Source organism: Sorex araneus, chromosome 6 (genome assembly GCF_027595985.1).
Source record: "Sorex araneus isolate mSorAra2 chromosome 6, mSorAra2.pri, whole genome shotgun sequence".
In the NCBI taxonomy this organism is placed as follows: domain Eukaryota; kingdom Metazoa; phylum Chordata; class Mammalia; order Eulipotyphla; family Soricidae; genus Sorex; species Sorex araneus.
In genome coordinates, this window is record NC_073307.1 from 32,891,259 (window position 1) to 32,918,836 (window position 27,578).

Sequence of the window (27,578 nt, forward strand, 5' to 3'; positions counted from 1 at the left end):
AGCCGTCCCGGATTACTCGGAGCTCCCAGTCCCGGGCCCGGGTCTCCACCGGTGGCAGTGACCCGGTCCAGGACTCACCCTCTTTGGGGGTCGGTTTCCTCCCACTGTTGGGGCGAGCCCTCTGGGAGCCAAGTTCCGCGTCGCCGACTGACACCAGGTGCGGGCATTGTCAACCCGGATCGGCCAGAGCTTCGAGTGGGCTTTCCGCTCCACAGCGCGCTGAGGCGCGGCAGCTCCGGGGTGGGAGGTAGGGGGGTTGATCCCGACACCTAGGGCTTCTCTCTGCGAGGGCCTTTTCAGGCCTCCACTTTCCTTCTGAGACGCCGGGGGTCCCGCCGCAGGCGATGCCACAGCGGTCGCTAGCAATCTGGTTCCCTCAAGGCCGCCAACTTCCCAGCCGCCGGCGCGCCTCCCCGGCCAACCCCGGGGCGGCGGACGATTGGTCAGCGGCGGGGGGCGGAGCCGGGCGCTGGGCACCGCCCACGACCTCTGGGGGGTCCGGGCACCGCTGTCATTGGTTGTAAGCTCCGTCAGTCACGGGTGGAGGGACGCCCCGCCCCCTTGGGGCCGACCCGAGGCTGGCTCCACCCTGACTACCTCCCGGCCCCGCCTCCCTGCGAGCCGGTGGCCTCAGCGCCGCCGTCAGCCTCATTCGCTGAGTAGGTCCAGGAATTGTCAGCGCGCCCCCGGTGGCTGCTGAGCCGGGCGCCCGTGGGGCTTGCCGTGCTCCCGGGGAGGTGCTGTGCCAATGTGCCCCGGTTCCCTGGGACAACAGCAGCAGACCGTCCAAAGCAACTCAGAATTCAGGACCCGCAGCAGGGACGTCGGTTTGCGATCGAGACTGGGCGAGAAGGGTGAGTGACCCGGCTCAGGGAGATCGGCTCCTTGGCCGCTGTTGGGCGGCCGAAGAGCTGGGGGGTGTTGGAGGGGGGTGGGGGAGGGGGGCGGACCGGACGCGTCCCGTCGCGCGTCGGTCAGTCAGTCAGAGCGTGGCCACGGTAGGAGGTAGCGCTGACCGGGATTGAGTCGTCTCCGGCACAGACCCACTCCTGAACTTCTTGTTTCGAGGCGTCGCAACTCCGTCCGGACGCGGCTCGGCGTTTGCGAGAACTTGGCGTGTGGTTAATTTGTCATCACTTAAGTGGGGCTCGGGGCTTTGCGGTGGCGACAAGCTTGCCGGGCGGGCGGCCTCGGTGCCCTGTGATGCACAGACAGCCGTTCTGAGAGGGCTCGTGGTCCGGGTCCTGAGAAATGAACCCGCCGCAGGAGCCCTGCGGGCGCGACCACCCGGACGTCGGGGTCTGAGCCATCGCCTGAGCCGGCGAGGCGGTGGTGCTTCTGAGGGTCTTCGGCGCTGCGAGAACTTCACTGACCTCCGGCGGGGCGCTCGAACTGGGGTTTCGGTGCCCAGCAGTCGTTGATAGGAACCGGCAGCGCGTTTGTTAAACTTTGCCATTGTTTTCTAGTAGCACTGGAAGCCACATCCCTCTCAGGTGCTCGGACCTCCGCATGCACCTGCAACTGTGTCCCAAGGACTTTGCTAGGAAGGCTTGCGGGTAGGGCGCGGGGATATAAGAGCAGCTGCCTTGACCAGGGACCAAAGCCCCTACCAGAGGTGGTGCAAAGGATGATGCCCAGGATGCTGGGCGGTGTTACGTTGGGGCACCTGTGTGTTTTAAGTGATGAAGTTGTGACAGGGACTGACAGCAGGGTTCAAGGTTAGACCTGCCACTTTGTGATTCAATCTGGGCTATTTTTCCCCCCTCTCCCCTCTTAATGATAAAGGGGTAGATGACTTGATTTTCCTGAGAGTTACGACATACCTGCAGTTTCTATTATGCGTGGACTAATGGTTGAATACAGTATTTTCTGATGAGTCGTATTTGATGTGAATGAGAGCCTCGAGAGCTCTAGTTAGAAACCTGGGTACAGTATGGGGGGAGTATCCTGATCTTTTGAGATAACGTTCTTAAAGACATTGAGATGTAGAGCTGTTTCTGCATGTCTATGCATGTGTACACATGATATGTATGTGCAAGTCTGAAATCCGTGGGTGAATGGGGTGACAATATATGAAGGGTGAAATTCAGCCTTGAACTTCCCGTTGGTGAAGAGAGACCCACTGTTCCGTAGAGTGTACGATGAGTGTGTAAGCATGTCTGAATCTGTCTGGTCTGTCTGGGTCAGTGTTATGTCCCTGAACTTTACGAGCATTCGGGACAGATGCCCCCTTCCTGTTTTACAGCCCAGCAGCCGCAGGCCCATCTGTTAAAACATAACATGTATACTTCAGCCAGAGAGGTAGAATGCACCGTAGGGAGGGGGCAAGCCTTAGGGGAAACTCACTGCTGCAAAGCTTGCCTTGAAAGTTCTATTTTCCTTCAACATTCAAGACTGAATATATAATTTGGGTGAGGGATGGGGGATGGAGTGTTAAACTCCTCAGACAATGGCTAACTATATTTTGTGAAATAAATACAACCATGCTCTGGGGGAGTTTGCGTTTATATGAGGAAAAATTAAAAAACACTCTCGAAAAGAGATGTGGTGTTTGTCACATCACCATGCAGCACTGGTTTACTGCTTTGCAGTAGCATGTATATCAGAAACTGTTTCCTTTTGCTTCTTAAGAGAAAGCATTCAGACTGAATTGTTTTCCACTCCTCTCCAAAAAAAGTCTTAATAGAAGTAAACAGCTTTATTACAAAGGTTGTCTAATCTACTAGAGTTAAGACTACTTTAATAAATCCAATGAACATATTTTAGGAATTTATAAGTTAGTTGTAAATTCCTATTTGGTCTAATCACTAGTTGTGATGATTCACAATTTATAATTTAAAAAATAATAAAGAGAACTTTATCATAAAAATTCTGGTGACTAAAAGGTGATGGGGAGAGTATAATAGCTTAATAAGTTCCTACAACCAAGTGACTGATACTTAAAAAGACTATAAATTCCTTTAATAGCATAATTACTTTGGGTGACAAAATAAAGGCAATATTTTTAGATGCATACTTGATATTTTCCAAAAAGTGTTATGCTCATAATTACATTTTAATAATGGTGTTTATTATATATGGCACTTACACTAAAATTGTTCTTCAAAGCTCATCATAAAAAGTATTGCTTTCATTTTTATGATACTTAAACATTTTAGGGAAAATATTCAAATCCCTAGTCTGTAAATATCTTTAAATTTCTGAGAGACAAGTAGACACTGTTAATCTCCCTGCCTTGCTGTGGATCATCTAAAACAATTGAGTTACTTAATTGTAATTTTAATTCATGGTCTCCACTGTAGCGTCTGAAATTCAGCTTAGGAGTCTCTGGTGGGGCTTAGAAATCTGCATTTTTTAAAAACAATTGTCCCCAGATTATTCTGAGACTAAAGACCCTTTCACCATAAACACCTTTCCAGAGTTTGAGAAACCCTGGGAAGGTATTTATGATATAAAACAACACTCATGCTCTGTAAGCTGATTTAATAAATAATGTTTCGAATTTTCCAGGTGGAATTTATAGGACTTGTAAAATATACATATGATGCTTTAACTTAGTCCTTAACACTGGTTCTTTTTGTCCTGTGTTTAGAAGTGTTTCAAATTATCACCTACCCCATTCTAAAGCTTCTGACTTGGAGAAGCAAGTTAATTTAAGACCCTTCCCGGTGTAGTTCCTGTTTTTCTTAGGTGTGTACTCTCAGTTCATTGGATTCCTGGGCTTTCTAGGATATTTTGGCAACCCTGCCCCACATTGTTAGGTATTTCTTCTAGGATGATAAAAGAATCCCAGTCACTTAAAGCTGTTTAGGGCTTGGGTTCTAGAATCTGAGCAAGGCAAGTGCAGACCTATCTATGGTCAAGGAGCTACTTGGGAAGTAATAGCTTAAACTCCTTTTGCTCTGGATAGGGTCCTGGGCCACCTCTGTAGTGGCACAGAAGAAATCATTTTCAGAAAAGTCAGCTCAGAAGTCTTTTGAGTTGAGAATGGAGCTATACTACAGCAGATAGTACACTTTACTTTCATGTGGTGGATCCGATTTCGATCCCTGACATCCCATATGTCCCCTGAGCCTAAAAGGAAGAAGAAAGAGGAAGAAGTGTTTTGAGGTGTTTGGTTAATTGAATAGACAGATTTCTTTCGACATCATACAGACCTGAGTTGAGCATTGATTGCTTACCTTTCTTTTCAAATCAGTGTGAATTATTTATTTGTTACTAGGGATTCATTTTTAACTTATAATTTAAATAGGACATTTAGATAATTTTCTCACATTTCAGAGTGGCATAATTATCCATTTAAAACAACCGATAAGGTTTAAAAGAGAAACTGTAGGAAGTTGTTGCCCTTCCTTCTTTTTACCAGCAAGTTCCTAAAAACCAAATGGTATTTTAGAGGTCAGAAGTGCCAGGAATATTTACTTCCCTGATGACATAAAGGACGGAGATAAGCTGGGACACTGAACCTGGATTGTTCCAGGCCACTGGATCATTACTGGGACTATTATGGAGCAATTTCTGTTTTAAGGAGCACTTGGCAGGCATGTTTATAGGTCACTTATCTTAATAATCCTTTGAGTGGGATGATTTTTTTTCTACATTGTTACAGATGAGCAGACAGCAGCTGTAAAAGGATAATATTTAGATCCTGTCTTTCACATTCAGTGATGGCACTAATAACTGAGAAGTTAGGCCTTGTATTCTTGAGTTGCATTATTTAACATTGGGATGGTATGATAGGGTTGTGCTTAGTCATTCATATCTCCTACGATTTTTTTACCTCTTAAAACTTTTTATATTGAATATCACCTTGCAACATTTTTTAAAATGTTAACCACCATATATGATAATTATTTCATGACCGTGACCATAACCAGACAGCCTTGACCCAGGATGGATAATAATTTGCTAAAGGTCACATAGCAAAATGGCAGCGGAGCCTGTACATAGAATTCTGTGGACTAATACATTAAATGTTTGCTATTTGCTGTTGTATTACTGTGTCATGCTATCATGCTATTAATGTTTTAATGATGGCAAGATAGAGTTTATACACATTTGCCCAACTTTTGCATGATTAGATGCACCTAAAATAAATTTAAAGGCAAAAAATAAATATAAAAATAAAGGTATAAGTCTAGGCCCAGATTACACAATGGAACCTGTTTGTGCCTAGTTTAAAAAAAAAAACTACAGTAGATTGCTACTTTTCTTGAAATTGGGCCATAAGTCATTGCAAACTTCTATGCAACAGTTCTTAAGCTTCTTTTTAAAACTGTAACATACTTTTTGAATATAAGTGTCATTTGAGAAATTCCTTTCAAGTGTTTGACCCTCTTACCCTTATTCCTATGGCAAATCTACTTATAAAAATTCATTTTTCAAATCAACTTGACCTTTTAATATCCATTACTGCTTAAATTTTAGGCACTTTTTACCATTTCTTCCCCTAAATGCTCCCTCAACATCCTGTCTTCACTCCAATTTTTGTAGTCTCATAACATCATCCAAGGAGAAAAGTCATTGAGCAACAGAAATTATACTGTAGCTTTATAGATTTAATGATAATAATTGTAAGGAAGAAAATAAAGGACAAGATTAGAGTCGTGGTGATAAGTGTGTCATATTAGGTATTCCCAACTTAAAGTTTCCACAGGAAAGTAAAGAGTCAGATGAATAAAGTTACAGATTCATTCATCTTTGGTGTTCCAGATACTCTCTTGATATAAACTGAGAAAAACAAGTGAAGACTGCACCATGGGTTACAAAAGAGAAACAAATGTTAAACTCTGAAGGAAAAATAGCCAAAAGTAAAGAGTAGAGGATAGGCTGAGAAGGGGAGAGGGGTGGGAAAGAAATACCTTCAATAAAATGTGAGGCGAGGTGGTAAGAAATTTATAGAGATGCTGTTGGTTTGGGGTTTCTTAGGGCATTGATTCTGTTTTATATTGTCTCCACAACCTGCTCACCCTGCTTGCTTTAAATAATTTATTATAGCAGCAGGCCTTCCTCTGGTTAGTTTCTTTTTTTATAACTTTTGCTGTCTTATCTCTGGATCTAATCAGGGGCATATATAATAATGTGGCTGCTCTAGAGTACTTAGGAAACACTCGGGATCAATATCACTACATTATAAACCCGTGGCTATCCTGTTCTATTTTTCAGTGTTTTCTTCCCTGTTATATTAATTCAGTACCTATGTTCTAAACAATATTTTATTAATCTTTGCACAAGAAGACCTCTGAGCTCATTCTTCTTGGCTGGAGCTATCTTTTGTGTAATCCATCATCATACCACCATTGATCTAATGATGTATTTATTGTTCACTATCGCAGCACTGGCAAGAAACCCAGTATGTTTCTAAAATTTTGATTAAAAAGAAATCAAGTTTTTGTGAGGTGTAGCCATCCAATTATGTTAGCAGCTGCCAAATATATTTTTGCTAAAATATATACACATATATCAAGTGAGCAAAATATGATCTTTTTGAAAGCTTTTGGAAACTTTTTTTTGCTGTGAAATAAGCAGAATAAAAAGATTCATCATAATTAGAAAAATTGTGAGGGCCAGAGAGATAGTATATGAGATAAGGTGCTTGCCTGAAATGCTGCTGACCCTGTCCCCATCCCTGTTACCTCATGTGGTCCCCTTCAGCACAAACAGGGATTACTCTTCTTAAACAGAACCAAGAACAGCTCCTGAGCACCCCAGGGTATGACCCCACCCACTCTTCCAAAAGGAAAATTGTGAGTACACTCCCCAGGTTAGCCCAAAAAAAAGTACAGTAGTTTTTCTAGGGGACACTACTTTATCTTTTTAATTGACAATAATAAAAATAATGATAGTGTGAACTAGCCCCAGTCCTTAAATGATCTTCCAGATAATCATTATAAATCAGAGTGAAGTAAAATTAATTAACAAACAGTAATTTAATGCCTATAATGAGTATCACCTTTCCTATATTTCGCTAATTCAATATTCATTTCTAGCACTAGCACCTTTGGGAAGCTTCTCTCTCTTCTCTCCTGTTATCTATCACTCCAGACCAAGGCCACTTGTGGGCAGGAACCACATCTTTTTTCATGTGACTTCTCAAGAAAGGATAAGCAACATATAGCTACTAGTGTTCCAGAAGCTATAAAGAATTATTTGCAAGTCCTTAATAGGATATTCAAGGAGATAGTCAAAAGAAGTTTGAGTGATATCAGACAGTTTCCTAATGGTAGACTTGGACTTTAACAAGAGCCTTGCCTTGGCTCCTCAAAGAACTCTCATCTCTTCCTGCTCCTCCTCCTTCAGTGTCTCTCTGCTTCATTCCTGCCTTCTTTCTGCACTTCCGTTTTGTCCCCTTCAAGGGTATCTTCAACACTCCACATCCCACCCCACAGGGCATCTATCATCATTCTTGCCCTCCCTATGACTTTTCACATGCCTTGAAAAAGCAGCTGATTCATGATCCCACATTGAGACTTGGAGCAGCCCCATTCTCGTTACCTCTTGAAGTCTCAGATGGATTAGTTCCTTTCTCTATCCATGAAAGTAACTAACTAGTTTTTGCTTGTGAGGAAGCCTTCATGAGGAAGCTTTAGAGAAAGAAGAGGATGCTAGGGCAGCTTGTGGTTACTGTTATCTAAAGTTCAGCATATTAAGAACATTTAATATTTGTTAAGGATCACTTTTAAAATAATTCCAGCAGATAATTATTTAGACTGTTATAATATTTTTTCATTCAAAAAGCATCTCTATTATGTTTATGATGCAGTCTAGTATTATATGGCTTTGGAAAGCACTAATTCTTCAGCCTGAGAGCTGGCGTACTAAGGGTCTTGTACAGACCGTATGTTCAGGAAGAATTTATGGATAAGACGAATTAAGCATAATTGCCTGAGGTCAAGGCCATTAGGATAGCCCCTTTATGTTACATCTTAACCAGTATTGAATTGCTACAAAAGAGCTAGGACCCCTATTTTGTGTCTCATCTGGGAGATTAAACCTCACTTAACATAGGTGCTTTCTTCTTATACCTGCCAAGAAAATATCATTAGAAAATTGAGTTATTACATGTAAAAGATATTTAGTTCTTAATGGCAGAAGAGAAGATGATCCGATCATTAAATGGTCATGGATTCAAACACTGCTTTTTTTTTAATTGTTTAAGTCAAGAGCACTTGCCCCTGAATGTCCAAGGCTTATGCTTTCACCTCTGTTCCTGGACTTGTAATGACTTGAGGAAGGCGCAGTGATGGATAGAGGAAACGTGTTTCTTGCCAGGGGAGGTCCTCCTTGAGGTGCTTTACTTTTTTTCTCACATTTGCTTTTCCCAATGACAAATCTGCTTCCTGCTTCCTCTTACATATGGTGAATATGTGTGTGTGTGTGTGTGTGTGTGTGTGTGTGTGTGTGTATTCAGAGAGAGAGAGAGAGTATCAATCCAAAAGATCGCATTTTTAACCTTTTAAACTTATATAATTTCATCTTTGCTCTATTTAACCCCACCCTCCACTAGTGTTTTCCTTTTCTGAGCATTCTCTTTCCTTTCTTTTTAGCTAAGAACTCTGTAAAACTTCTGTTTTGATCAACTACTATTAATCTTTTCCCTGTGGAGGTAATTGTATTGTTGACCATTTTCAAAGGAGTTTCCTAGAGCATTCAGGTGGATTTTTCTGATGGGGAAAAAAAAAGAATCACAAACAATGCATCTTCTCCTCTCCAGGGTATTACATGCACTGACAGCCTTACATAGTGCAAAAGTAATGAGCCTCACAAAACCTCACTTTTCACCTGCCTTACCAGTACTTGCCCCCTCACCTGACTAATCACTCTTGCCGCCTCCTGCTCACTTTGGTATCATTAAGAAGCAAGATCAGTAGGTTCTTTTAGAAATAGTCATGTTCGGTGCGGGGCGGGGAAAAAAAAAGAAATAGTCATGTTCGTTACAACTAAAGAGATGCTTTCTACAGAAACCAGGATGGGTTTGCATAGGATAAGGAAAAGAAGGGCAGGGCAACGCCAAATTCTTTAGAAAAAAAATAAACAGGCTTGTAGATCAATGTGCGTTTAGTTGATAAGTTTCTTGTTCTAACTAACTAGGTCTGTTTCTCCTGTGAAACTGCGTTTGTTCCCTTATAGTTAATGTCAACAGTTGTTACTTTTGTCTTTCTCTTAAGAATATTGCTAAGGTGAATTTCAGTTCTCTCCTGTGTTTATTTTGCCTGATTTTTATTTTTGGTGTTTCAAGGTGTTTTTTCCCTCATCTCCTTATTTAAATTGTGTTTTTACTGACCTCTCCAGGTATTTTTTAACTTCTTTTCTGCCCCTGACAACAGCTCACAGTTAGATACTGTCCTCACATTGAATGAATTTCCATTTTCTCTGCAGTTTAATAATGAAGACATTAAGTGGAATCCTGATAGTGACCCTTTCAAGAGCTACTGCACCATTTACTATTCTTTTTAATTATGGTCTCTTAAGCAAATTTTTACCAGTTATAATGTTCACTCCATTTTCTAAGTGATGTTTCTAAAATACTGTACAAAATTATGAAATCTGTGTGCATTACATTTTCTGCCCTCCATTATGTGCTAAATTTATAATTTTCCTGTACAAAAATTGCTTATTATACTGGAATGGTTAATTTGGTTTTCAGCCATACAGCTTTTTCTGCTTATTGTGAACCATTAGACATTTATATAATCTTTCTTTTCCTTCATTCCCAACCCCCATTAGCAACTGCCCAAGCAATAATTCCTTTCCATCTCTTCCCACCACACTTAATTATCATCTCTGATTTTTTTTTGGTAGATGGATGCTTTATTTTACTGGCCCCTGATATTTTCAACTTAAGATTAAATCTATGTAAGTGAAAAAAATACCCAGTATTCTTTGTTGACTGTGATATTTACCCCTTCTTTTCTGGGCAGGTCTGCCTCCTGACTACCAGTCACATCATCGCACCTCTTCTCTGGAGTCATTCTTCTCTGGAGTCATTCCCCTTAATCCTCTTGCTCTAGTAGTGTGTGAATTTGTTTCTTTCCTTTCTGACCTTACTCTGGCTCTGTACTAAGCCTGAGGGTCTCTATTGAAATTCTTGTAATTGGAGGACTCAGAATTGGTAACCTGATGGAACAAAGGACCAATAAGAGAGGGACTTCATTTAGGTCTGAATGTCCTGAACAGGCAGAAGGGAAAAATCAAAATTCATTATCAGATAGGAAAGTCAGAGACAGAGAGACCATTTATGATCATCTACCCATGTCAAGTATCATCTTTCTATTTTGACTGCTAGATGTTTTTCCCTTGGGTCTTTCCAGGTAACCATCCCAGTGTTGTGAATTAATGTGCTATACCAACTCAGGTCCAAGATAGTTGGTATTCCCTATCTTGAGATTAAATCATAATTCCTAGTTCTAACAATAGACCTACCCAGAGACCAAGAAATCACTGTTCTTCAGAATGGAAATATGCACTTTGATTCACCTGCTAGGAGACCTTCTGTACAAAAGACTACAGTTTGGATTTACCTAAAATGTAAGGAAGTGAGATGCTAGGCAAGTGGCAGGACTGGTAGATTCATTGACACAGTGACATCATCGAGGATACCAGTTCCTTTCATCTCTTCACCTCTGTCATCCCCAGGGACTATTTCACTCATGACTGCTTTTCTTGTTTGCAAGATGACTGCATCCATTCAGCTGTCACTTGCAGGCATGACAATATCTATCCCACAGAAAATGGGTCCCCTGTCCTTCTAGTGTCTCCTTCTAAAGAATGAAAATATTGCTAAAAAGAATCTTATAATACCTCTCTTCTTTTCTCATTGACCAGAAATGGATCACATACCCAGATCACAGTCCCTAGCAAGATGGTGAATTTGAACAAAACAGGTGAACTTTATAAAACCAGGATTCTGTTAGTATAAAGAAAGTATGTGTGGGAAAGTGAGGAGGCAATCAGTGTTGTTCTGCAATTTAAATATCTACTACATGTTATGTTGGGGAAAAAATTATGAGATTCCTTATATGATTACTGTATAGTTGGTAGATATTACTGAATTGCTACATATTTCTGGACACAAAATGACAAGGCTAGGTTGACAGCAAGAGAGAAGCCACAATACAGACTAATTAAGGACAGAGAGATGAGCCAGGATCAGTAATTATTCTGATTGGAACCACAATAAACCCTAATGAATCTGAATACACTAATTTATGTCTATTTGGACTCAATGAGCATATGATCTTTGCTGAACAAAAAAGATTAAAATAATTTGCTTATTTCTCAATACTATATTTCTGATACATTATTTTTCAGTATAGATCTATTTGAATGTAAAAAATTTTAACTTTATTTACATCTCATTGCATTAATAATGATAATTCCTGATGATTGTAAGTAGCCATTGTTTATTGAGTGCCCTTTTAGAAATTAGGGATTTAGTGTCCATGAGAAGCTAGTGCTTTGCTTAGGTCACATGGATTTAGACTCATGTCATCTACTGATAACTCTTACCTGCTTTCTGTGATTTTCTAGTTTCAAGACCCAAGTCCACTACAGTTTGCAGGGCCTTAAGTGAGAAGGCCCTGCCCCTCTTTGAATGCATTTCTTACCCTCTTGTGCTCTTTCAGATTTCTGTCAGTCTCTTTCCAATCACTAAAACTGTGTATCTTTTAGTCCCCATGTTGAGATTATAAGGGTGTGGGGTGTTTTTGGAATGTTTTTGGTTTGGGGGCCACTACTGGCTTGCTCAGGGATCACTCCTGGCAGTGCTCAGGGGACCATATGGGGTGCCCGGGATCGAACCTGGGTCAACACCAAGCACAGCAAGCACCCTACCCCTTTCTATTTAATCATCCTCCATTCCTATGGCCACATCCTTCCCATTCAGGACTCTTCTTCACTAGTGCTTCTCAGGACTGTCCTAGCTTATCTGTCTGTCCCTTTACCTAGATCTCTGTCTTTGCCCTATTTTTGTTTCTTTCACTAGACTTTTCACTATCTTATATAATTTATCTATTTGCTCGTTTTGTTCAATATTTCCCACTAGAATATGAGTTCCATTAGGGCAGAGCCCCAGGACTGTAAAAGTAATGACCAAACAAATGACTAAGTTTTTGAAGAAACAAATATTTTGAAGTCTTGACCTCTAACAAACCACAGCTAGTTTTTACATTAGGAATAAGGTAGGATGTTGGTTGTCATTTGAACTGAGTGCTCTTTGGATATTTTTTTCACTATAAAATTTGAAAATTAACAAAACCTACTTTATCTCTCTCTTTGAGGGTAAAATACACATAGATATCAAAAAAAATTTTAGAGAAGATACTGACTGTAGTAGAATTGCTTAAGAATTCAAGAGGGTTTGGTATGAGAAGTAAATATGAATAATACTCTAGTTTTTACACTGATAGAAATCTAAGGATGCCAACTCCTTTTTAAAAAATTTTTATTTTATTTTTACAAAATAGTTCATAGTAATTAATTACATTTAATATTTGAACACCAATCCCACCACCATTACACCTTCCCATCACCATATTTTCAATGTTTCCATCCCAAACCCCAAACCCTGCCCCCAAAGCAGAATAGAAGTAATTTATTTTGTATTGCTTATTATGAATAATCTGCTAAAAATGATCCCAAAAAATTTTCTTAGAGGTAAATGGGTGAAGATTCTTGGGTCACACCCGGCGATGCACAGGAGTTACTCCTGGCTCTGCACTCAGGAATCACCCCTGGTGGTGCTCAGGGGACCATATGGGATGCTGGGATTCGAACCTGGGTCAGCTGCGTGCAAGGAAAACGCCCTACCCGCTGTGCTATCGCTCCAGCCCCGAGCCATTAAGCCCTTCTATAAGAGATTAGTAACATGTTAAAGATTGAGCCTTGTGTGATATATATATATATATATATAATATATGTATACACATGTATATCTGTGTTAAATATATTTCCCCTAAGATTGGTTGCCTTTTACTTTAAACCCTATCAAATGTGGTGGGCTACTCTTGGTATATCAGTGGCATGAGTATGAGATGTCATGGCTGACAAGAATAGATTCACTCATGGATGAAGCTGGTTTGAGTGTGTGGAGAGTGGCCGTGAACATGGTGGTGATTGAGTTCTGAAGGTTTTCGGCTGCCAGGCTGGCTTCGTTGGGGTGGGAAGGGGAACTCATCTGCCCCCCTCCAGCTTGTCCCAAGTGAAACAACCCGGTGAGGGGTTTGAAACAGCCTGGTGCAAGGTCTGGAAGATACCAACACCATTTTTTAAAAAAAATTTTTAAATTTTATTGAATCGCCGTGAGATAGTTACAAGCTTTCATTTTTGGGTTACAATCTCACAATGATCAAACACCCATTCCTCCACCAGTGCACATTCCCCACCAACAATATCCCCAGTATACCTCCCCTTTCCCACCCTCCCCCTGCCTCCATGGCAGACAATATTCCCCATACTCTCTCTCTACTTTTGGGCATTATAGCTTGCAACACAGACACTGAGAGATCATCATGTTCAGTCCATTATCTACTTTCGGCATGCATCTCCCATCCCAACTGGATACCAACCCCTTTAATTGAGCATAAAGTCTTAAAAAACAATGGTATACAAAAGAGGTTAAATTGTAAATTTGGATTATTATAACTGCTTGATAATTTGCAGTGGTAAATTTACTTCAAATTGTTTACTCAGCTTACATATAATTTTTCATTTGAACTCCTGCACTACAAAAAAAGTGTTTTAAGAACTGTCTTGTTTCCCTTAATAATTCTGAGATAATTATGAAGGTACAAACTGCATAATAGCTTCTTCTTTAATATTAATTGTGAAGGGATTGACCAAAATGAATCTGAGTGCTTTCCTTCAAACTCCCTTTTCTCTGGCTTTTAGCTCAGGACCTTCTCCATTAAAGTAGGTGCTCCTGTGTTTTTTCTTACCCTGTCATTCTGTAGGCTGCTGTGTCATTTGCTAAATCTGTTGTGAGCCATTATTTTCTAAGGCTTGCAGTGTGACTATCACTCAGCTAAATAAATCATCATTTCAACTTTGACAGGAGCTTCACTTTCCCCTCCTACCTGCTCATCTTCCCCAGATCTTTCCCTAGATGACCTCAAAATCTACAGTGACTCTATAGAGGATGTCAGTCTAAATCCATCTCACCCCATTTTCTGCCTTCTGGGGTTCCCACAATCACAAAAACCTGCTGTAGTCTCATTGCTATGAAATACACTTCTCATATAAATTCCCCAATCATATTTCCAAGAGTAGATCTAAATATTATGGTAGTAGTATAGATTCTCTATTTGTGAGTAATTTTTACCTTAGTTCTTTAAGCTTTTTTTGTGTTTTATATCAGAGATATGTCAGGAAACATGAAGAAGAGAGGGAAAAGGATGTTTTAATTCTTCTGTTCATATTATCCTTTCTTCCTGTGTATTTTGTTGGAAAACCCCCTTCCTCTCACTTTATCAACCAGGTTGATTTGGATATAGAGTGGAGTAAAAAGACCATCAGGATCAACGAGATTTGTAATTAAAGAGGTGGATCAATAAATGTATCGTTTTTAAAGTTAGACAGGTACATGGTCTGTGTAAGCCCTTGAAAGCTTGCCTTTGACAGGGTAGATTTCATATATAGAAGATTGGCTCTTTCATGGCTCAACAAAAGTCCTTTTTTCCCCTTTCTAAGCTGTGTGGGTGGAAAACAGCATGAGGTTGTAGAAAGAAAACATATAGCAAAAGCTGTAGCAATGCAAAAGAATCCATAATGGGTACACACACATTGCTGGAAGGCTTCCGGTATACTTGGATTGGGGGGAGAGGTGGCAGTGAGGCTGCTTTGGCAGAAGTGAAGTAGGACATGTACTTTTCTATGTGAACACTCTGCTTTGAAAGGTTTTTATGATTCACAAAAACAGCTGCTTTCGAGCTAGTATAGCCACAGTTCTTAAAATTTACACAAGTAGGTATATTGAAGAGTCCTAACATCTGTGTAGGAGATTTGGTTGAGTGTCAGGAATTTACTTATTCACAAATGACATAGAATAAGTATTCTTCATTAGAGTTTTGGGTATTTTCTTAATTTCTGTAGGATTTATGGATCAAAGCTAACAAGAAAAGATTTAAAATTTTGAAGTCATCTCTCAATCTGAACATAATTTTTTAGGTTACTTAAGTATATCCAAGTATTTGCAATGATGGCTATTTTTCATAATTTCAAAAAGCTATGACAGTTTCACTTTTCTGGTAAATCAACTCTCCCGAGTTAATATCAGACATATTTTGTAAGACATTTTTGGTAGGTATTTGTAATCTTGTGCATTGTTATTAGGGTTGTTGTTGTGATCTTTTTTGATGGGGGAGAGAAGAGCTTTTAGTATTGTCTTAATTTTATCTGACAAATCAAATCTTGTGACTCTTCTCACACACTTCTATTCAATTACTGAGTGTTCATTTTTGTCCATTCATTTATCATCATTAATGATTTCTTTTTACTTTTCTAAGAATTTTAAACCTAAGTGGTATCAACTGTGTTGTTTTTCACTTTCAGTAAGCCATTTATATTCAGTTATTCAAATAAGATAAGTAACAAGAATATAAGTTTTTCACATTTTGAAAGTATTTAACTTATAGATACTTATATGCTATCAACTTTTCTTTTTAAATTTTATTTTAGACACCATAGTTTACAGTGTTGCTAATGGCAGGATATCATGAAAAAAAAAAACATTCCAAGACCACATTTTTCACCAGAGTGTCAGCTTCCCTCCACCATGTCCCAGAGTCCTACCTGGCCATTCCCCCAACCCTCCTACAGTGAAATGCCAGAGTACCACTTCTCAGTTTCTATTGCCTTTGAGTATTTGTTGTTTCTCTAGTATGTTACTTTATATAGCATATATGAGGTAGATCATTCTGTATCTCTCCCTTTCCTTCTGACTAATTTGATTCAGCATGATATTCTCTAGATCCATGTTGCTGCAAATTGCATGATTTCTTCTTTTTTCATATACAGCCAGCCTTCCTATAAAGAAGGTAAAAGCTTTGTTTTTAATGGATGATTATTACAATGTTTCTAAATGACAAAGCAAGATAGGTTTAGTACAGAACAGTATATTAATGTGGATATCTTCAATTGGAAATCATTTTAAATGTTTCATGCGCTACACTTTGTGCTAAATATAAAAATAATTGTGTTTCCTATGTGTGAGCATCAAAAGCCTTAGTTGAAAAATCACATGGTATAGCAAGTAGGTCACTATTGATGGTAGAACATGAGACAGGAAATGTCACTGCTAAGATTAGAGACCCAAGCATTATATCTTGCCATGCTTGCTGCCTTGTTCATCCTACAAAGCAAAAAAACTCAACAGGGTATAACTAACTATAAGCCAATTTTAAAGTATTAGCCAAGATAGCCTTTTAATCTGCCATTTACTTTTGTTTCTAGATAACTCACTTTCCCAGTTGGGTAAAATGATTGAGCTGCTTGAGTTTGCTCAGTGGGAGATCTCTGAATACCAATTAAAATGGCAGCCTTTACATTCTCAAAGTAGACTAGGAAGAAATAATCCGCCACACACACACAAATGTGTGTGTAATGTGTTCGTATAAGCACTTACACTATATTTACAAGATGTTTGAAATCATAAGGAATAAACAACAATTGAAAACACAATCTCTTAAAATCTTACTTACCTCCATATTTGAAAGTGAGGTAATGTAGAGATATGGGGAGGATCAATAATCTTCTCCTTTATTTTTGTCTAATATAAGAATGATTTGTTACATATTTGAGAAGTTTATATTACAAGAGGCATCGGCATCTAGTTTTCATATTTTTACATATTCTGCTTTAAAAAATTATTTTAAAGTCTAAGATGAAAGTCAATGTTTTCTTGCATCTGCCCCATGAAAGATACCCATGAAAGATTTGGGGGGATAAATCAAGATGGAACCTTGGATTTTGAGAGAAGTCACCCCTCATGCTAGGTTAGGCAGCTGAAGGCATGCCCAGAAAGTTGACACTTATTTGGATGAGTAGATGGAAATATGCTGTGAGGATTGAATTTGAAACTCTTGTTAGGGCACCAAGCATTCATTTAGGTCCACACAGTGTTTGTCACAGAAATACCTTCCTGGCTTATAAATTCTGTGCACTCTCTCTATGTGTTAGTTTCATTGCTTGAATCTTAAACCTTTGAAGTCTCATATTTTCAGATTTGATGAATACATATTAAAATACTTTACTTTGAACTGGTGTTGTTTCTTGCAGGTATAACTTTTAAGAGGGAAGTGAGTGATGCAGAAGCTCAATAAAAAAGATATTTTGATGGTGTTTTTTTTTTTTTTGCTTTTTGGGTCACACCTGGCAATGCACAGGGGTTACTCCTGGCTCTGCACTCAGGAATCACCCCTTGCGGTGCTCAGGGGACCATATGGGATGCTGGGAATCGACCCCGGGTCGCCTGCTCGCAAGGCAAACGCCCTACCCACTGTGCTATTGCTCCAGTCCCTTGATGGTGTTTCTGTGTCTTGGTTTCTTCTTCAGCTTAAACCCAGAATCTAGTTTTATATGTCTGATCTATGGATTATATATTGGAAAATGAGTTGAAGTTATGTAGCTCACAGACATCCCTCCAAGATAAAAATTATGGGAGTGGTTTCTAATTGGTAGTAAGAGAAATATTGGCTTCTGAATGGAGAAAACACAGTCTAACTGTGACAATTGGGCCCGTTGTGTGTTCCTGATTTTTGCCTGTCATGAAACAAGTGGGTTGTGAGCTACGTAGCTCATTTTCTTTTCTTTTTTTTTTTTTTTTTTGCTTTTTGGGTCACACCCGCAATGCACAGGGGTCACTCCTGGCTCATGCACTCAGGAATCACCCCTGGCTGTGCTCAGGGGACCATATGGGATGCTGGGATTTGAACCCGGGTCAGCCGCGTGCAAGGCAAATGCCCTACCCGCTGTGCTATCACTCCAGCCCCTACGTAGCTCATTTTCTAAGCCCTGTCAGAGAATATTAGTGGACAAAGGTGAGTAGAACATTATGGTAATAGCTTAGGAGTGTCTACAATAGAATTGCACAGTGAAATAAAGTTTCAACACTATGGATAACGTCCTTTCTAGTTTCAACACTGTGTAGATAACTGGTAAATCTCTAAATTTCTCTGTGCCTTGTAGAACCCCTTCCCACCTTATACAGTTTATTTCTCTAATTTTAGTTATTTCTCTGAATTTTCTCCTTGAGTCAGTGTAAATGACCAAGTAACCATATGCCCCATTCTGTTTTGGCCCTAGTCAGACTCCTGAGCCTGATCTGGTTCTGCCACTGTTAACTTGTACCTGATTAACTGTTGTGATTCTATTTGTCTCTCAATCAGATTTATTTTTCATTTTTGGGGGGAAGAAAATTTTAAATTTTCTAGTTGGTGACTTGTTGGTTGGTGGTGCACAGGGGCTATTCCCAGCCCTGTGCATGTAAGTCACTCCTGTCAGTGCTCAGAAAACCATGCAATGCCAGGAATGGAACACAGGTTTCCAGTATGTAAAACATGTACTCAGTCCATTGAGTCATCTCTCAGATCCTCTTGTTGGCAACTTTTAATGGCAAAGGCAATACTTACCAGGTTATTACTTAAGTGCTTTAATAGATATGTTGATGTTTTCTTTTACCTGTATTGTACGGCGGAGCTCAAATATAATTTGTCTGATCAAAAACTCTAATCAAGGGTATCCAGTAGTTTTTTCATACCTCAATGCAAGAAGCAGCAAGACATTAGGGATTGTGGAGATGAGGTGTGGGGGAAAAAGCATTGGGATTGGTGTAGTGTGAAGGGTCTAGTTTCTTGGGAAAATAGAGGATATCCAGTATGCAAACTTGTAACATGAACCGAGTCATAGTTTTCATGGTTAATAACCTCTATTTCTTTGTACAGGAAATATATTGCCAGTGCTTGTAAACATGCTTGCAAGGAAGTAGCACTAATAAAAGTGGCATTTATAAGAACCATCTTGTCACTTTCTAAAACGTCTAGTAGAAATGGTATAATCAATTTAAGTAAGAAACAAATAACCAATAAACCTTTATTATTTTCAATCTCTTTGATGATAGATGTTAGTTGGATTAGTAAAATACAGAAAAAAGCATAAATAGATACGATTATTTTTCTTACGTTCTGCTTTTTTATTAACAAAAGTTTTTCCCAAAGAGAGAAACACTGAATGTCATCTACAGTCTATATACCTCCCTCTTCTCAAATACAGACATGGCCAATCAAGTTAACTTTCCAAGGGTGTATTATCCTAAACTTTAGTGAAGCACTCTGGTTCTGAAAGAGGTTGACCTCTGAAAGGAACCAGGAGCTTTTGCGACTCTTTAGGAGACCTCAAGATCAGGAGAGGAGTTCACTTTAAAGGAAGAAATTTGACTGAACAAATTCTGGAGATACCTTTTGGTTCTGTCCATATTTTGAAATCTACCTATTTTTTAAAATTTTATATCTTAGGAGATATTACTTATGAGTAACAAGATCTTGCTGCCATAAACATTATCACTCCTAAATGTTTTTGTTACCCTTTCAACTATTGAAATAGGTTTTGGTCACTGGATTGGGTTGTATGACCCGCTGTCTGACCTGTGATTATGTTACCACAGGCCATAGTCAGGACCCTGGATTTCCTGCACTCCTGCCCCCAGAATGACAAATGTAGAAAACCATGTTCAAAGAAAATAATCCAGGTGATAGAAGACTCTAAATTTAGAAAATTTTTCCCATCCACTAACAGAGTATAATTTGTTTCTTCTTCCCCCACAAAATAGAGCTGTCCAGAAAATAACCAGGCAAACACATGACCCTGTCACATCCCTCCCACTTTGCAGCTGTCAAGGCTTCCAAGTGAAACTTGTACTTGTTGAATAACTGTGCTTTGAGACACATCACAATCACATGTTAATATTCGTTGAGGCTGAAAACTGCTGGTTCATTTAAGGGGTATTTGAAAGTAGGCTAAAGGGGTCAAGCAGACTCTTCTTAGGGACAGCAGGAAATAACTAACCCCAGGAACCTCTCTTGAGTTCTAAGTCAGTGGACTGTTTGATGAAGGGTTTCTCTGGAGCTCCCAGGAAGTATCATCTCCGGGATTACTTGGGAGTTCTCTGAGCTGTTAGTGAGATGCAGTGTCTTTCTAGCAGGACACACTTTTTTTTTTTTTTTTTTTTTGGCGGAGGGGTGGTAATTCCTTTGGGCCACATCTGGTCATGTTCAGGAACTATTCTTGGTTCTGTGTTCAAGAGTGACCGGTGCAGTTCTTAGGGTTCAAATTGGGGTCACAGGATAAAAGGCAAACCCCTTAGTCCCTGTACTATCTCTGTGACTTCCATCTTTTTCTGAGTTGCTAATGGCACTAGATGATGTTTCCAAGTTTTTAAGAGATAACCACTGGGACATGGGAAGAAAATACTAGAATTTCTATCCATATCTTTTACCATAAAAACAAGAAAATGTAAGCTATACTAATATGCAGGAGTTAACATTTGCACTCTCCCCTGTGTTCTGAGGGAGGCGTAGGTATTCCTCAACATGCTGAGATTTACGCTGGCCCCTCGCTTGTCTGCAACATTTGCATTGTATTTCTGTGTGCCCAGTATATTTACAGACCTCAATGCAACAAAACAAAGTAAATAGCTTTAAAAGATACTGGCAGATATAAAAATAAAATATACATGAAAGATAACACTGACTGTACACTGTGAACACGATGAAGAGGAGTTGACACTTTGTTCTTAAGACAGGCTCTTTGTTAACCAAGTTATGAGTTTTGAAAAACAGTAACCATACAGTCATTTCTGATAAGATGTTGGTCCCAAAATCTCAAAACTGTCAACATGACAGTGGCATGTAGGTTCTGCTTTCATGAAGAATAAGTACATTGGAAAGAACTGTATACCTTTGCACGAGAAATCTAATAATAATATAAAGATAACATTATTTTGGGGGCCGGAGCGATAGCACAGCGGGTAGGGCGTTTGCCTTGCACGCGGCCGACCTGGGTTCGATCCCCGGCATCCCATATGGTCCCCCAAGCACTGCCAGGAGTAATTCCTGAGTGCAGAACCAGGAGTAACCCCTGAGCATCGCTGGGTGTGACCCAAAAAGCAAAAAAAAGATAACATGATTTTTAAACTCATGACAAATCTCTTCTGCAGTTTCAAAAAATTATTATTCGTTTGTTTGAAGGTCTTACCTGGCTGTGCTTAAGGCTTAATGCTGTCTCTGAGTTCAGGGTCACTCCGCAGACTCAGGGGGCCATATGGGGTGCTGGGGATTGAACTGGGGTCAGCTGCACTCAAGGCAAATGCCTTAGTGGCTATCCTATCTCTCCGACCCCCATCTTCTGCAGCTTTTTTTAAAATCAGTGTTTAAATTCACCTACTAATCATAAATTTCACCAGGCTATCTGATGTTTTAAAGCCTCCTTAAAGTTTTTCTTGTATACAATTGTAAAAAAAGTCACAATCTTTAGAAAGCACTGTTCTCCCTTCTAATACCATAAGGTAAGCAAATACATTGAAACTTACCTACCTAAATTAGTTTATTTATATGTATTGGGAAAGGTTTTTGATAGATATTGTGTGAAAATGTTGGTTTTTTAATTTTTAAGCATGGTCTAATTTGAGTACTTTTGGTAAATTAGGGAAATCAACATATACATTTTCCAAACAAACTAATCAATTTTTTATTTAAAAATAGAATTAAATGAGTTTCTTTGTCTGAAAATGCTGTTGAAAACATTATTGATGGCATTATTGAAATTTTGAAGAAGCAAAGATAATTTTGAACAAGTTATAGAGAGCAAAATATGTGTTTCACATGTGTAAGATGGTAGGTCTGACCTACATGGTAATTTGTTTCATGGATTAAATATATTAAGTGATTCTTTTTAGTGAACCACACTGGAGGAGATTTACTCATAATCCATATTATTTCATAATCCATATAAAAATATTTTATATACCTACATATAAATTATTTTCATAATGTAATACAAAAAAAACCTACTTGTATTTCCTCTTGGGAAGCAACTATTTTTAGAGAAGTATTCCAGGGCAAGGTTATTAGAGATAAATTTGTTCCCTGCATCACTGTAAAGTAATGATTTCAATACTATTGTAAAACTATGATATCTTGGATAACAAAAGAAAAAGGAAGAAAAAATCTTTCTCTGTATTGTTCAGGAATCAGAATTAGGACTTCAAACATATTGAAGCAAAGTAATATAGAATATTTATATAGAATATTTATAATAATTCTATAAAGTAATATAGAATATTACTTTATAGATTAATGTTATAAAAAGCAAACAATATGAAGTATAGTTGAAACCATATTATATGTTGTAGTAAGTTCAAAAGGAACATGAAAGTAATTTTACTTTGCCAGTTTACCTTTTTGAAAAATAATTTTTAGAGTGTCAAACTTAAAAAAATTATGTTCATTTTAAAAATAAAAACGAAAAGATTAGGGCCTGGATAGGTAGTACAGTGGGTAGGGTGCTTGCCTTACACACAGCTGACTCAGCTCTGAACCCCAGCACCCCATGTGATCCCCAGAGCCTTGTGAGTACATATGATACCTGAGTCCATGGGATCCCTGAGTGCAGAGCCAGGAGGAATCCCTAAGCACCATTGAAACAACCAAAAAAAAATTGAAGCAAATGAAAAAAAAAACAACATTTTGTGGTAATATACAACTTGAATAGTTTGCTACCTAAAAAATGGTGGGTTTTTTGGTTTTTGTTTGGTTTGGGGTTTGGGTCACACCCAGCAATGCTTAGGGGTTACTCCTAGCTTTGTACTCAGGAATCACTCCCGGCAATGCTCTGGGGACCATATGGGATACTTTGGATCGAACCTGGGTCATCCACATGAATGGCAAGCACCCTAACCGCTGTGCTCTCTCCAGCCCCCTAGAAATTGTTTTTAAAAAATAATTTGCCCTTTAAAGACAAAAGCAGCATTTTAAAAGATGAGCAATAAATTACCAAATTTTGAAGATATTCATTATAGATATACCATTGCAGAAAAATAATGCTGGGAAACATTTGCATTCTGTGTAACTTAGTGCTAAGGTAGCCATTAAAACCCAATATACGTCTACTCCAGATGGAAACCCGGTGACCAAGAACTTCCACAAGCAAGGCCCAGGAATGTGGGTTCCAGGATTAAATCTCCATGCCCCATGGCGGCAGAGGTGCCGGGCTGTCCCTCCCTGGCTCGCTGCCCTCTCATTGGTCCGGCCATCATGCCCACAATGTGCTTCTGGGCACCATCTTAGCACACCAACAGCCCTGTTCCAGAGACACAGCAATGAGTCCTGGAAGACACCACAGAGCCAGAAATCTCTCTGGGCCCTATACTGAGCCAGTTTCACCGGGGCACCCCAGATAGAGCAGGTGCAGTCCTCCCCTCCCCCGCTCCCCGACCCGCTCCAAATGGAATACCAGCGACCAAGAGTTTCCACAAGCAAGGCCCCAGGTATGCGGGTTCCAGGACTAAATCTCCAGGCTACATGGTGGCAGAAGAGCCAGGCTGTCCCTCCCCAGTTCCCCGCCTGTTCATTGGCCTGGCTGTCATGCCCACAATGTGCCTCCAGGTACCATCTTAGCACACCAACGGCCCTGGCCCAGAGACACACAGTTGAATTCCAAAATGGATTAGTGCCCTACAGAAATGTCTCTGGAACCCAACCATCTACAATGTAGGATTCCAGAAGCGGAAGGCTACAGCACCCATGATATTCAAAATGAGCAAGGGATAATAAATGATCTAGCATCTGCCCCTGGCAGGCAGGCTTGAATAGTGGTGGAAAAAATCGAGCAAAACCTAATGCCCAAAAAAAGAGAGTATTGGGGAAATTTTCTGCCATGGAGGCAGGGTGAGGACTGAGATGGAGATGGGGGGATATACTGGGGACATTGGTGGTGGAAAGTATGCACTCGTGGAGGGATGCGTGTTCGATCATTATATGACTGAATCTCGAACATGAAAGCTTTGTAACTGTATCTCATGGTGATTCATTAAAAAAAAAAGTAATGTGGAGTTCATGCCCAATCAATCAGCTTAATCAATGGTTGAATAAATAGCAGTACTCCTACATTTAAAATAAATAAATAAAAATAAAACCCAGTATAAATGAATTGAACTTGGAACTAGACCTTCCAAATAACCTATCACAAATAGCTAAGTCTAGGCTTTTAAATATGAGGCACATTTATTCTTATTGCTCTTAATAAAATAATGACTAGGATCAAATGTGGTGTTGGTAATCCAAAATGGCTGATCACATGCAAAGCAAGTTCCTTAACCCCTGTACTAATTCTCCAACCCTAGTCCAAAGTTGTGTGGGGTGGGGACCAGGAGGGGTTGTTTTCGGTTTTAGTTTTTAGGCTACACCTTACTGTGCTTAGGGTTTATTTCTGGTGCTGTGACCAGGGACCACCCCTAGTGGGGTTTAGGGAATAATAAGGGAAAGTAGGAATTGAATCTTCATGCAAGACAAGTGCCCTGCCCACCATACTGTATCTTTCTTGAGGCTCGAGCAATAGCACAGCCGTAGGGCATATGCTTTACATGTGGCCGACCAAGGTTTGATTCCTCCATCCCTCTCAGAGAGTATATCAAGCTACCGAGAGTATATCATCCACATGACAGAGTCTGGCAAGCTACCTGTGGCATATTCAATATGCCAAAAGCAGTAACAAGTCTCACAATGGAGACGTTACTGGTGCCCGCTCGAGCAAATTGATGAGCAACGAGATGACAGTGACAGTGACAGCCCTAGACCAAAGATTCTTAAGACTTTGGGGCAGAGAACAGTCAAAGATGCCCATGGAACAAATTTCTTGCATCTCAGAAAAATTATACATACATTTGTTCAAATAAAATTTTATTCAGAAGTTCATGACAATTCCTTACCTCCTTATGACTATTGTAGGGATGCTGTTAAACCCCTGGTTTGAGGACATAAATCCCTAGAGTTGTTAACTTTTTTTTTTTTTTTTTTTGCTTTTTGGGTCACACCTGTCAGTGCAAGGGGTTACTCCTGGCTCTGCACTCAGGAATCACCCATGGCAGTGCTCAGAGGACCATATGGGATACTGGGAATCTAACCCAGGTTGGCCACGTGCAAGGCAAACGCCCTACCTACTGTAATATTGCTCCAGCCCCTAGAGTTGTATAATTTATCCAGAATTACACCCATAATCTGACCTTTCACTCATGGCTCCCTGAGTATGTCCGTCCTGGCTTTGGTGTAGTTGCTAAGGATGCAAATATGAGAATAAACCCCCAAAGTATTCAAAGTTCATTTCAGATTTCGTGTGTAACCAAGAATCAAACAGTTCAGTGTTTGGAACAAAATTGTTTTCTGATCAACATTAGTTGCTGCCAACAATGTGAAAAACTCCATAGGGAACTCCATAGGGAACTCAGATATGGGTCTGGCAAACTTTGCAAAGAATCAACTTACATTACTTGTTTTAGCTACCAATGCTTTTTTGTGATTGCAATTTATATTGTGGGACCTGGCTACTCCTCATTGGAGTTTGCAGCTATTTCCTTCACATACCAATAAAGAGAGGTTAGGTAAGGGGCTTATATTCCTTCGTATCTGAACAACCCAAACCTCTTTCTGTGTGCACTAACATGCTCTTGTTATTTATTTATTTATTTATTTATTTATTTACTTACTTACTTACTTACTTATTTATTGCTTTTTGGGTCACACCGGGCGATGCACAGGGATCACTCCTGGCTCATGCACTCAGGAATTACCCTAGCGGTGCTCAGGGGACCATATGGAATGCTGGGAATTGAATCCGGGTCACTGCATGCAAGGCAAACACCCTACCCGCTGTGCTATTGCTCCAGCCCCCTAACATGCTCTTCTTGCCTATGGAGCGGAGAACTGAATTCTTAGGTATATTGGCGAATGGAAGAAAACAGGGAGTAATAAAGAAGGTATGGAATTTTATAAGCTTCATGATCTCCTTCCCTAAAGGCTTGAATCTATATAATGAGGTAGTATAACAAATTCCGATTGAGTCTGAATTTATTCATATTTTTTAAAAGGAATTATAGAAATAAAGTTAATGTGATTTTTTTTCCTCTAAGTCATTAGGTGGTAATATTCTTGAAGGTGATAGAGAGTTTTCCCCCTACAAATATTGGGCTCTGTGTAAGGGCTAAAAATAAACAGAGCAGCACAGGGAAATAAGCAAGCATTATTGATTTGTGTCAGGGCCATTTCCACTTTAATGTTTGTAAAAGACACAACCCAGTTTTACATTCCTAGTTATAGAGAGCAACTCTTCATTGCTATTTATAGATGATAAAAACAAGGTGAATTGTCAGATAAAATTTGGTCTGTATCAGAAATTTTGTTCTCAGGATCAGAAGGATTAGGGATTTGGATGAGGAATTCTGGTTTTAGAAGGGGTCATCTATCAAATTAGTGAAGAGCTGGAGTGATACAGTGGATAGGGTGCTTGCTTTGCATGTGACAAGTGAGTTTCGATCCCTGGTACCCCTCATGGTCCCCCAACCCTCACCAGGAGCATCCTAGAGAAAGCTCTGAGCACTAGCAAGTGTGACCCAAAAGCAAAAATGAAAACAAAAAACCCAAAAACCAAAAAATAAAAAAGCAGGAGGAAGTAAACTCAAATTAATGAAGAGAATTTGCTACTGTGTCCCTGGGGAACAAAAGAAAGAGCATTGGGACCAAGTGTCTGGGACTGTCTTGCCATGACAGGCTCCTGGGCTGTGGCCACCACCTTCAGTTATTATTTGCTCATTGGCCTCTTGCCTTCCTCAGCTAGGAATTAAAGCAAACAGCATTCCTCCAAGTCCCTTCAACCCTTACTCGGTCCCTCTTCTGAATTCTAGATCCCCATTGGTGTTGGCCCTGCTACAATGCATGTCTGTGTATTTGTTCGTGTGCACAAATGCCTGTGCTTAAATGCAAGTTTTTGTGTGATCCTGTTTTTGACACTTGGCTCTCCATTCAGTGGTTGTATTTTTTTTTCTCTCCACTTATTTCCTACCAGAGATATTTATTCCTCTCATTCTCTCAAGCTCATACTCTGTACAATTTCCTTCCCATTCTACTAACCAAATGTTCACCCCTGGCCTTTTTTTTTTTTTCAATCACATCCATCAGTTTAGTTCTGCAAGCATTTAGCGAGTGCTGGGCACCAGCGCGGTTTGGGGACTAAAGAGACAAATAAGACAGAATCTCCATCCTCAAGTTGCTCAGGCCAGAGGGACTTGCGGTTGGTGTTCTGCCCTCTTCCCTTTACTCTAGTTATCGATCTCTCCCTCCAGGCAGTTTCCTGCCAGCACACTCTGATGTGCTGAGAGCTAAGCATTGGTTCAGTACAAATTAATTCTGTCTTATCCCCCCAGCAACATCTGACTTATGAAAGAAACTGGATTTCTATCAAGGGGGGGCTCAGCACCCTGAAAATGTGATGTGAGTAGGTTGAATTTTGTGTATTTAAAATGCAAGAGAGACACTAATAGG

At 39.9% G+C, this 27,578-nt stretch overlaps 1 protein-coding gene across 1 annotated transcript in view; it reads left to right on the forward strand.

Annotated features, from left to right (window-relative positions):
- Positions 1–479: 479 nt before the first annotated feature.
- Positions 480–27,578, forward strand: part of MARCHF3 (membrane associated ring-CH-type finger 3) — a 158,840-nt gene continuing 131,741 nt past the window's right edge. Inside the window, exon 1 of the mRNA XM_004609823.2 lies at positions 480–854. The gene's annotated coding sequence lies outside the window, so the exon portion shown is untranslated. The remainder of the gene's footprint in view (positions 855–27,578) is intronic.